Source organism: Pangasianodon hypophthalmus, chromosome 9 (genome assembly GCF_027358585.1).
Source record: "Pangasianodon hypophthalmus isolate fPanHyp1 chromosome 9, fPanHyp1.pri, whole genome shotgun sequence".
In the NCBI taxonomy this organism is placed as follows: Eukaryota; Metazoa; Chordata; class Actinopteri; order Siluriformes; family Pangasiidae; genus Pangasianodon; species Pangasianodon hypophthalmus.
The window spans coordinates 3,727,834-3,738,959 of NC_069718.1; positions in this window are offsets into that span (position 1 = coordinate 3,727,834).

Sequence of the window (11,126 nt, forward strand, 5' to 3'; positions counted from 1 at the left end):
AATCATGTGGCAGCAGTGCAATGTATAAAATCCTGCAGGTACGGGACGGGACAGCAGTTTCAGGTAATGTTCACGTCAACCATCAAAATGGGGGAAAATCTGTGATTTTGAGCATGGCATGTTTGTTGGTGCCAGAGGGGCTGGTTTGAGTATTTCTGTAACTGTTGATCTCCTGGGATTTTCACACACAACAGTCTCTAGAGTTTACTCAGAATGGTGCAATAAAGAAAAAACATCCAGTGAGCATCAGTTCTGCAGACAGAAACTCCTTGTTGATGAGAGAGGTCAACGGAGAATGACTAGATGGGTTCAAGCTGACAGAAAGGTTACAGTAACTCAGATAACCACTCTGTATAATTGTGGTGAGCAGAAAAGCATCTCAGAATGCACAACAGGTCGACCATTGAGGTTGAGGGGCTACAACAGCAGAAGACCATGTCAGGGTCCACTTCTGTCAGCCAAGAACATAACGCTGAAGCTGCAGAGGGCACAGGCTCAGCAAAACTGGACAGCTGAAGACTGGAGAAGCGTAGCCTGGTCTGATGAATCTTGATTTCAGCTGAGGCACACAGACGGTAGGGTCAGAATTTGGCTTCAATAGCATGAATCCATGGATCCTACCTACCTGTCGACAGTCCAGGCCACAGAGATCACACATTTTACCTATTCTAATGGTTGATGTGGACATTAACTGAAACTCTTGACCTGTGTTTGTGTGATTTTTGTGCTTTGTGCTGTTGCCACACTATTGGCTGTATAGATAACTACATAAATGTGCAGATGTACAGGTGTTCCTATTAAAGTGGACAGTGAGTGTATTTAACACTAGAATTCATTAACTTTTATTAGCTACCTAGACATAGCAGCTAATCCCTGCTGTGATAGTCTTAGCCTAATTGATCTAGAGCAGAATAAACCTTGTCGTCTCTCATTTTCACAATATTTGTATAGCGCTTTTAACAATGGACATTGTCACAAAGCAGCTTTACAGAAATAAATGGATTAAAAAAAAATATTGTAAATATGTGAATTTATCCCTAATGAGCAAGCCAGAGGTGACGGTGGTGAGAAAAAACTCCCTGAGACAATATGAAGAAACCTTGAGAGGAACCAGGCTCAAAAGGGAACCCAGCCTCATCTGGGTGCAACGGATAGTGCAATTATAAATAAATCCCTTCTATTATTGTGTACTATATGGACAAATAGTGCAATTGTGCAACCAGTAAATTCATCACAGTTTTTGCAAGAAGTCCGGCTGGTTAAAATCTATCCACTGTCCACTGATGGAGTCCTGAGTATGAAGGTGCTCGTGGCAACCGCAACCCCAAAGCCACTACAGCAATCGCAGTCCCAAGCCATTAGCATTAGCAAAATTAACTAGGAATAAGACCACAATAGAAACACGCACACAATCATTATATAGCAGTGATGACTTCATGAATTTTTTCAGTGGTAAAATTGAAAATATCAGGCAAGAAATTCAGACTATTAATTTAAAACTGGACAGTTTTATAACTAACCCTGTAGAAGATAATATAATAATAATAATAATATCAGATCAACAATTACAATGTTTTACTCCCCTTGAAGAGACTGAACTAATTTCACTAATTTCATCATCAAAATCATCAACCTGTATGCTAGATCCTTTACCTACTTGTTTCTTCAAACAGATTATTCCTGAAACAATCAAACCACTTTTAAAGATAATCAGTTCTTCCCTTAGCATTGGCTATATACCTAAATCTTTTAAACTAGCAGTTATCAAGCCCTTGATTAAAAAAACCTGACCTTGATCCCTGTCAGCTGTCTAACTATAGACCAATATCAAACCTCCCCTTTATCTCCAAGGTCCTAGAAAAGGTTGTAGCACATCAGCTATGCTCATACTTACATAGGAATAACATTCATGAAATGTATCAGTCAGGGTTTAGGCTTCATCATAGCACAGAGACAGCACTGGTTAAAATGGTAAATGACTTACTACTGGCCTCTGATCAGGGTTGTGTCTCCTTGCTTGTGCTGCTTGACATTAGTGCAGCTTTTGATACCATTGATCATGCTATTCTCCTCGATAGACTAGAAAATGTAGTAGGCATTAAAGGAACAGCCCTTTCCTGGCTCAGGTCTTATTTGACTGATCGTTATCAGTTTGTAAATGTAAATGGTGACTTCTCTTCTCATACTAAGGTAAAGTTTGGTGTTCGCAAGGTTCTGTTTTAGGCCCATTGCTCTTTTCTTTATATATGCTACCTCTGGGTAAAATTATCCGTAAGCATGGTATTAGCTTCCACTGTTACGCTGATGACACACAGTTGTATGTTTCAGCAAAGCCAGATGACAGACACCAGCTTAATAAAGTTGAGGAATGTGTAAAAGACATTAGAAACTGGATGCTTATTAACTTTCTCTTACTTAATTCTGACAAGACAGAAGTACTTGTACTAGGACCACATGCAGCTAGAAGTAAGCTTTCTGATTACATAGTAACCCTGGATGGCCTTTCTGTTTCATCATGTGCAGCAGTAAAAGACCTTGGTGTGATTATCGACTCTAGTCTTTCTTTTGAAGCTCATGTAGATAATATCACTAGGATCGCTTTCTTTCATCTCAGAAATATTGCTAAAATAAGAAATATATTGTCACTACACGATACAGAAAAATTAGTTCATGCTTTTGTTACCTCTAGGTTGGATTATTGTAATGCCTTACTGTCTGGATGCTCCAGTAGATGCATAAACAAGCTCCAGTTAGTCCAGAATGCAGCAGTGAGAGTCCTTACTAGAACCAGAAGATATGACCACATCACCCCTATCTTATCCACACTGCATTGGCTCCCAATCAAATTTCGTATTGATTATAAAATACTACTATTGACCTATAAAGCACTAAATGGTCTCGCACCACAGTACCTGAGTGAACTTTTGGTCTTTTATGATCCGCCACACCTACTTAGATCAAAAGGTGCAGGCTATTTGTTGGTACCTCGAATAGTGCGGGCTACAGCAGGGGTAGAGCTTTCTCTTACAAAGCCCCACAGTTATGGAACAGCCTTCCACTTAGTGTTCTGGGCTCAGACACAATCTCAGTGTTTAAGTCTCCTCCTCACTGCCTGTCCCATCCTGATGCCCCTTCTGCTCCTCCTCGCTGCTTGACCCATCTTGATGCCCTACTTCTGGTTAGAGTTCTCATCGGTTGAGTCTGCTGCTGGGGCCCCGTATGGATGGCCTGAAGAACCATTCGGTTTACTGGGGATAGTGCCACTTGGGGGCTGTGGAGATGGCTTGGGGATCACATATGGGGAGCTGTACTGTAATGGCTTGGGACTGCGATTGCTGTAGTGGCTTTGGGGTTGCGGTTGCCACAAGCACCTTCATACTCAGGACTCCATCAATTGACAGTGGATAGATTTTAACCAACCGGACTTCTTGCAAAAACTGTGATGAATTTATTGGTTGCACAATTGTACTATTTGTCCTTATAGTACACAATAATAGAAGGGATTTATTTATAATTGCACTATTCTTTGCACCCAGATGAGGATGGGTTCCCTTTTGAGCCTGGTTCCTCTCAAAGTTTCTTCCTCATATCATCTCAGGGAGTTTTTCCTTGCCACCGTCGAAACTGGCTTGCTCATTAGGGATAAATTCACAGTGATAAATTCAAATATTTACAATATATTTTTTGTGAATCCATTTATTTCTGTAAAGCTGCTTTGTGACAATGTCCATTGTTAAAAGTACTATACAAATAAAATTGAATTGAATTGAATTACAGTACAGCTCCCCATATGTGATCCCCAAGCCATCGCCACAGCCCCCAGGTTGCACCATCCCCAGCAATCCAAACGGTTCTTCAGGCCGTCCATATGGAGCCCCAGCAGCAGCAGCGAGCGAACTCAACCAATAAGAACTCCAACCAGAAATAGGGCATCAGAAGTAGGGCATCAGGATGGGTCAGGCAGGTCCAGGGAGCAGAAGGGGTCAGGATCACTGGCATCTCAGAAGTAGCATGTGTAGCTCGACAGAGAAATGGAGAGAGAGAGGAAGAGATTGTTAGGCAAGCTTTTGTCCTCTAATGGTTAAGCACAATGTACTTTGCGTGCAGAGTGCAAGCAGGGACTCCGGCAAGACTAGCTATGACAGCATAACTAAAAGGGAGAGCCAGAAGCTAACACAGACATGAGGAGACCCTGGGACATAAGGCAGCCAGCCACTCCACCGTCGACAAACCTGAGTGAACGCGTGAGAGTGGGGGGGCGACAGCATCCAAACATCCCAGTTCACCACAACACTCTACGCCTGTGAACCCTCCAGACCTGCCCCTGTACCTAAGAAAAAACTATTCACAAAAGGCTTGACTAAACAAATATGTTTTCAGCCGAGACTTAAACACTGAGACTGTGTCTGAGCCCCGAACACTAAGTGGAAGGCTGTTCCATAACTGTGGGGCTTTGTAAGAGAAAGCTCTACCCCCAGCTGTAGCCCTCACTATTCGAGGTACCAACAAATAGCCTGCACCTTTTGATATGGCGGACCATAAAAGACCAAAAGTTGGCTCAGGTACTGTGGCGCGAGACCATTCAGTGCTTTATAGGTAAATTAGTAGTATTTTATAATCAATACGAAATTTGATTGGGAGCCAATGCAGTGTGGATAAGATAGGGGTGATGTGGTCATATCTTCTGGTTCTAGTAAGGACTCTCGCTGCTGCATTCTGGAGTAACTGGAGCTTGTTTATGCATCTACTGGAACATCCAGACAGTAAGGCATTACAATAATCCAACCTAGAGGTAACAAAAGCATGAACTAATTTTTCTGCATCGTGTAGTGACAATATATTTCTTATTTTAGCAATATTTCTGAGATGGAAGAAAGCGATCCTAGTGATATTATCTACATGAGCTTCAAAAGAAAGACTAGAGTCGATAATCACACCAAGGTCTTTTACTGCTGCACATGATGAAACAGAAAGGTCATCCAGGGTTACTATGTAATCAGAAACCTTACTTCTAACTGCATGTGGTCCTAGTACAGGTATTCTGTCTTGTCAGAATTAAGTAAGAGAAAGTTAATAAGCATCCACTTTCTAATGTTCTTTACACATTCCTCAACTTTATTAAGCTGGTGTCTGTCATCTGGCTTTGCTGAAACATACAACTGTGTGTCATCAGCCTAACAGTGTTACGGGACAGTTCAGTGTGGACCCAATTGCAGAGTGAAACCCCTGCTTGCTCATAAATAAATGGGAAAGCAGGGTTTATATATATATATATACTGTAGGTAAGATTAAGGTTTAGAGAAAGGTATATTTTTTTGCATGTTGAAAACCAGCCCCAAGCAGGGCTCAAACCAGGAAAACTCAGTGCTCAGAGGCTTGTATAGTACACTGGTTACAAACATGTTCTTCCACCACTTGCTATGAATGGGGCAGGCACTATCACAATGCAGAGTCGGGGAAAAGGCAGGAAAAACCAAAGAGATGTGAAAATGTTGTAGTCAAACAAAGGAATCTTCCTTACGAAATAGGGACAACTAAAATATCAAAATGGGATTAGGCTTCCACAACTTATAAATCTTTTTTTTTAAGTGCTAATTTAACTATTTTATGAAGAGGTAAGTCTTTAGACGTCATTTGAAGACTGCCTGTGATTCAGCTGTTCGGACATCTAGGGGAAGTTCATTCCACCACCTTGGTGCCAGAACAGAGAAGAGCTTTGATGTAGGTCTTCCTTGTAGCCTGAGAGATGTAGGGATCAGTCAAGCAGTGCTAGAGGATCGGAGGGAGCGTGGTGCAGTGTAGGGTGTGATAAGTGCTTTCAGGTAAGTGGGTGCTGGTCTGTTTTTGGCTTTGTAGTTGAGCATCAGTGTTTTAAATCTGATGCAGCAGCTACAGGAAGCCAGTGGAGGGAGCGCAGCAATGGGGTGGTGTGGGAGAAGGAACGTTGAAAACCAGTCATGCAGCTGCATTCTGGATCAGCTGCAGAGGGCGAATGGCGCTTAGAGGCAGACCTGCCAGGAGTGAGTTGCAGTAGTCCAGTCTTGAAATGACAAGGGACTGAACAAGCACCTGTGTGGCCCGTGTGGAAAGAAATGGACGAATTTTTATTTACATATTTCTCAGCTTATCTGTATGTACATAAGTAAGAAATAAAAAAAGAATTGACTATTGCACCTTTAAGATAACAGTTTACATTTTTGCTCAGACTCACTGATTCCTTGTATGGTATTCCTGGTATTGCTAACCACAAAGTCATGTATATTTTTCATCTAGATGGACTGTAATAACTGTATATGTCACTGTGTTCTCCATTGGAGATTATTCCATTATACTACATATAACCTAAATGTAGCTTAATCCACAATATGTTTACTTACATGTAGTTACTTGTGCATTAATATATGGTAAATTTCTTTTCCAGTAACTACACATATATTAAGCATTGTCTCCAGAAGCAAGAGATTGTGATCACATGGTAGTGATGAATAAAGAGGATAATCCTCAGTTTTCTTTAATCAGACACCCTGCAGTGGGCTCATGTTAACTAAACCAGTGTTGACAATTACAGGGGTGGATGTGACTTCAATTCTTTCATGGTCCTGATTTCTGGTTACCTTTGAAGCCTGTACAGAGGCCTTTTGTTGCTGACTAGATTTCTTACAAAATCTGGGGCAGCTTCACAAAAGGAAATCCTCTCAGCACGTGTGACATGCTTGCTGCATCTCCCCAACATGTGTTGGGTGCCTGGTGTATGTACCCCAACATGTGCATGCCGCTCTGGACCAATCAGGACTCACCAATAACCCAGCACACTGTGTTAGTTCCATTTAGTGACGCTGCAGCTCTAAACCATCAGTGAAGGAAAATGTGTCTATGAGGGTTAAGAGGAATATTGTTTAGAGGAAACTTTCTTTATATACACTACTGTGCAAAAGTCTTTTTTTAAATACAGATTTTGTTATAAAATATTGTTTATTTTATGACTTCTGCATTATTGCATCAGTACAAAACATTTTATATTCACATTTTATATTTCAAACATTACTCTTTCAATGAAAAAAAAATGTTACAGAAAAATGTTTGTATGTCAGTAAAGAAAGTAACATTTCAGACAAAAAACATCATAAAGTCTGTCTAAAGTCTTTTAGCTACAAAATCAGAATCAAGTGTTACAGTCGGAGTCTCCAGAAGAACTGTGGCAGATTCTCTAAGATGCTCCAAAAACCTACCAGCCAATTTCCTTATAAAACTACACAAAATGTACCTGAGACTACTGCTGCATTTTTAAAAAGCCAAGGGTTGTCACACCAAACATTGGCTTCGTTCAGTTTATTACTGTTTAGTGCTTAACTTCCTTAATGCAATGTTATAAACATGTTGAAATGAAAAATAGTGTAAGGTTCAAAATGTATAGCAAAAATAGTTTTCATTTTGTTAAACAGGAAATTATCTTTTGCATCATCCCTTGTTCTCCTGTGTCTTAAAGATCATTAATCATGGCTTTGGGTTGGAACGTGTTACATGCATGAACATTAGTGTGTATGTGACTGTGTTTCTCTACTTGTTGCTTTTGTTAGGACTGAGTATATAATGCTTATTGCACAGAAAAGTCCAAAACATTATAGTAAATTAAAATTAGTTTTTAAGTTAAAATTAATATTAATTGTCTATTAAATCACATAAACTCCCTAAAATTAATGAAGAAGACTTCAGGTGCTCACCTGACTTTCATATTTCACTAGTGATCAATAAATCTGTTCTATATATTCAGTTACAGAATTATATGTTCAATTCAATTTTATTTGTATAGCACTTTTAACAAAGGACATTGTCACAAAGCTGCTTTGAGAAATAAATATGTTCATTAAATTAAATCAGAATAAATTGTAAATATGTGAATTTATCCTTAATGAGCGAGCCAGAGGTGACGGTGGTGAGGAAAAACTCCCTGAGACGATATGAGGAAGAAACCTTGAGAGGAACCAGGCTCAAAAGGGAACCCATCCTCATCTGAGTGACACCGGATAGTGCGATTATAAATAAATCCCTTCTATTATTGTGTACTATAAGGACAAATAGTGCAATTGTGCAACCAGTAAATTCATCACAGTTTTCACATGAAGTCTGGTTGGTTAAACCTATCCACTGTCCACTGATGGAGACCTGAGTACAAAGCTGACAACACACACACACACACACACTCAACTGAACATCACCCCATTCCCTTTGCAATTTTTGCATATCTCTGTATTCAATTTCTGCTACAATATTTATAATATACTGTATATAATCTTTATACTCTCTACCCTGCTGCTACCCCTTATGTTTACATTTACAGCAACTTATATATTGTTACTCTTTTGCATTGTTACTGTCATCTGATTCACTTTCTACTAGAACTGTGTACTAGTGGGCGCTGCACTGTAACTTACTGTGCCTATTGTCTTGTTTTTGATAGTTTTGCACTGTGCACTTTATGTAAATACATGTAATGTCTCCTGTAGTTCTGTGTTTGTTTTATGTAGCACCATGGTCCTGGAGGAACGTTGTTTCATTTCACTGTGTACTAACTAGTTGTATATGGCTGAAATGAAAATAAAGCCACTTGACTTGACTTGACTTGAAAAAAGCTGCTCGTGGCAACTGCAGCCCCAAAGCCACTACAGCAATCGCAGTCCCGAGCCATCACAGTACAGCTCCCCATATGAGATCCCCAAGCCATCAGCGTGGCCCACAAGCGGCACTATCCTCAGCAATCCCAATGATCTTCAGGCCATCCATGTGGAGACACCCCCAGCAGCAGCAAGCAATCTCCAAATGATGAGGACTCCAACCAGAAGTAGGGCATCAGGATGGATCTGGCAGGTCTGGAGAGCAGAAGGGGTGATATATTTCCATAAAATTATTCAACCAAACTGTTTTCTGCAAACTTTAATATATTTATAAAGTGTAGATGTTACAGTACCTATGAGCTTCATCTATTTCTACTGTGGAAATTTAGACTAATGGCATTTTACAACACTCAAATAGCTATTCAGTGCTATTTGTGCCACATTTTAAACTCCTATAAAATAATTAAATCAAACTGTTACCTGCAATAATAGTATATTCGTAAAGAGTAGATGCTACACTACTCATCACAACCATGTTTATATCATTTTTATGAACCATTGCCTCATCAGGTTGTTCCAAAGCTGCAACAGTGACAACATCCTGAGTGGTTTTCTCATCACTTGGTTGACAATGACAATTTATTTGACAATGACGATTTATTTATAAAACAATATCAAAAACAGTAAACTGTCAACCAATGTGCTGTACAAAAAATGACTAAAACAGACTAAACAAAATAAAATACAATAATAAGGTCAAACATGGGTAATTAAAATCCTTGGTGAAAAGATTTTAACTGAGAGTTAAAAGATACCAGATTTCGAGCTGTTCTAAAAAAAACAGTCATTAAATGAAAGAAATGGCTTGACTTTGGCCGGTAATCATAGATGAAAAAAGCTCGATTTGACAACAGCATTTATTTGTTTATTGAATTTGAGAGGGCCTAAAATATTTTTTGAAGTGCCATCAGAATCCCCAAATACAACCAAAATTTTGAACCATCCAAGATTTAAGGTCCTCCGAACAAGCCAGCAGGGGTTCTATAGAGTTGTTTTTCTTTTTCAAATGCAAAGAGATCTGAAGTGAAGTGAAGTGACGTGTAGCCAAGTATGGTGACCCATACTCGGAATTTGTGCTCTGCATTTAACCCATCCAAGTGCACACACAGTAGTGAACACACACACATTGGGTATCATCTGCATAGCAGTGAAAAGAGATACCATGTTTGTTAAAAATAGACCCAATTGGAAGCATACACTCTACAATGAGAACAGGATGGGGCCAAGGATAAAGCCTTGGACAATCCCACATGTGAGGGGGCAACATTAGACGTAAACCCACCCATCTGAACTGAAAAACTTCTGTTACTCAAATATAATTTAAACCACTCCAACACAGTTACTCGGATATCCACAGACCGTTCAAGCCGGACTATAAGGATCTTGTGATTAATAGTATCGAATGCCGCACTAAGGTCCAAAAGCACCTGCTCATGACAGGAGTGGAACCTGATATATATCTTCTGCTGTTGTCACAGAGATCACATTTTCCCCCTTTCTGATGTTTGATAAGAACATTAATTGAACCTCTTGACCTGTATCTGTATGATATTTTGCATTGTGCTGCTGCCACATGATTGGCTGATTGGATAACTGCATAAATGTGCAGGTGTACAGGTGTTCCTATTAAAGTGGACTAGTGAGTGTATTCCCATTGTCCTATTCACAACAGTTCACTGCATACTGCGTTATCACACTACCAGCTGACACCCACTCATCTTTTAGATTCTGTGCTGTGCAGAGTTGTCCCAGTGTTTATATACATTATATGGTCAAAAGTATGTGCACCCCCCTCCTAATGATTGAGTTCAGGTGTGTCAGCCACAAACATCGCCAACAGGTGCACAAATTCAAGCACATAGCCATGCAATCTCCATAGACACACACACCGGCAGTAGAATGGGCTGTACCAAAGAGCTCAGTGTCTTAAAACGTGGCACTGTCATAGGATACCACCTTTGCCACAAGTCAGTGTGTGAAATTTCTCCCCTGCAAGATCTGCCCCAGTCAGCTGTAAACGTTATTATTGCAACATCGGGCATGTGATCAGCTAAGGACAAAAAAGAAGGAACACCTCCTATTTTTCACCTCCTCATCAACTGACTTCACTTCAGGGACACTGACTCCCTTCTTTACTTTAAACATCAGTAGTAATGCACTGCAAACCTGACATTTTCAGACTTCCACCATTCACTCTTTTACTATCAGGTGTTTCAAGTTTTCTGTATCAATAGCCAACAGCTAGAAAGGGATTATTTTGCCAAACTTATTTAAATAGCTGAGATGCTAAGGGTATCCTTCACACAGACGCTAGATGGCGCTGCTAGCCCATGCAGTGCAATCTTTATACAGTCCATAATGCTGTCTTAATGGATATCATACTGATGACGCCGAATCTCAAAATGTGAAGGTTTCACAGCATTTTGGTGATTTTTCTCTCAACTTATACTGTAA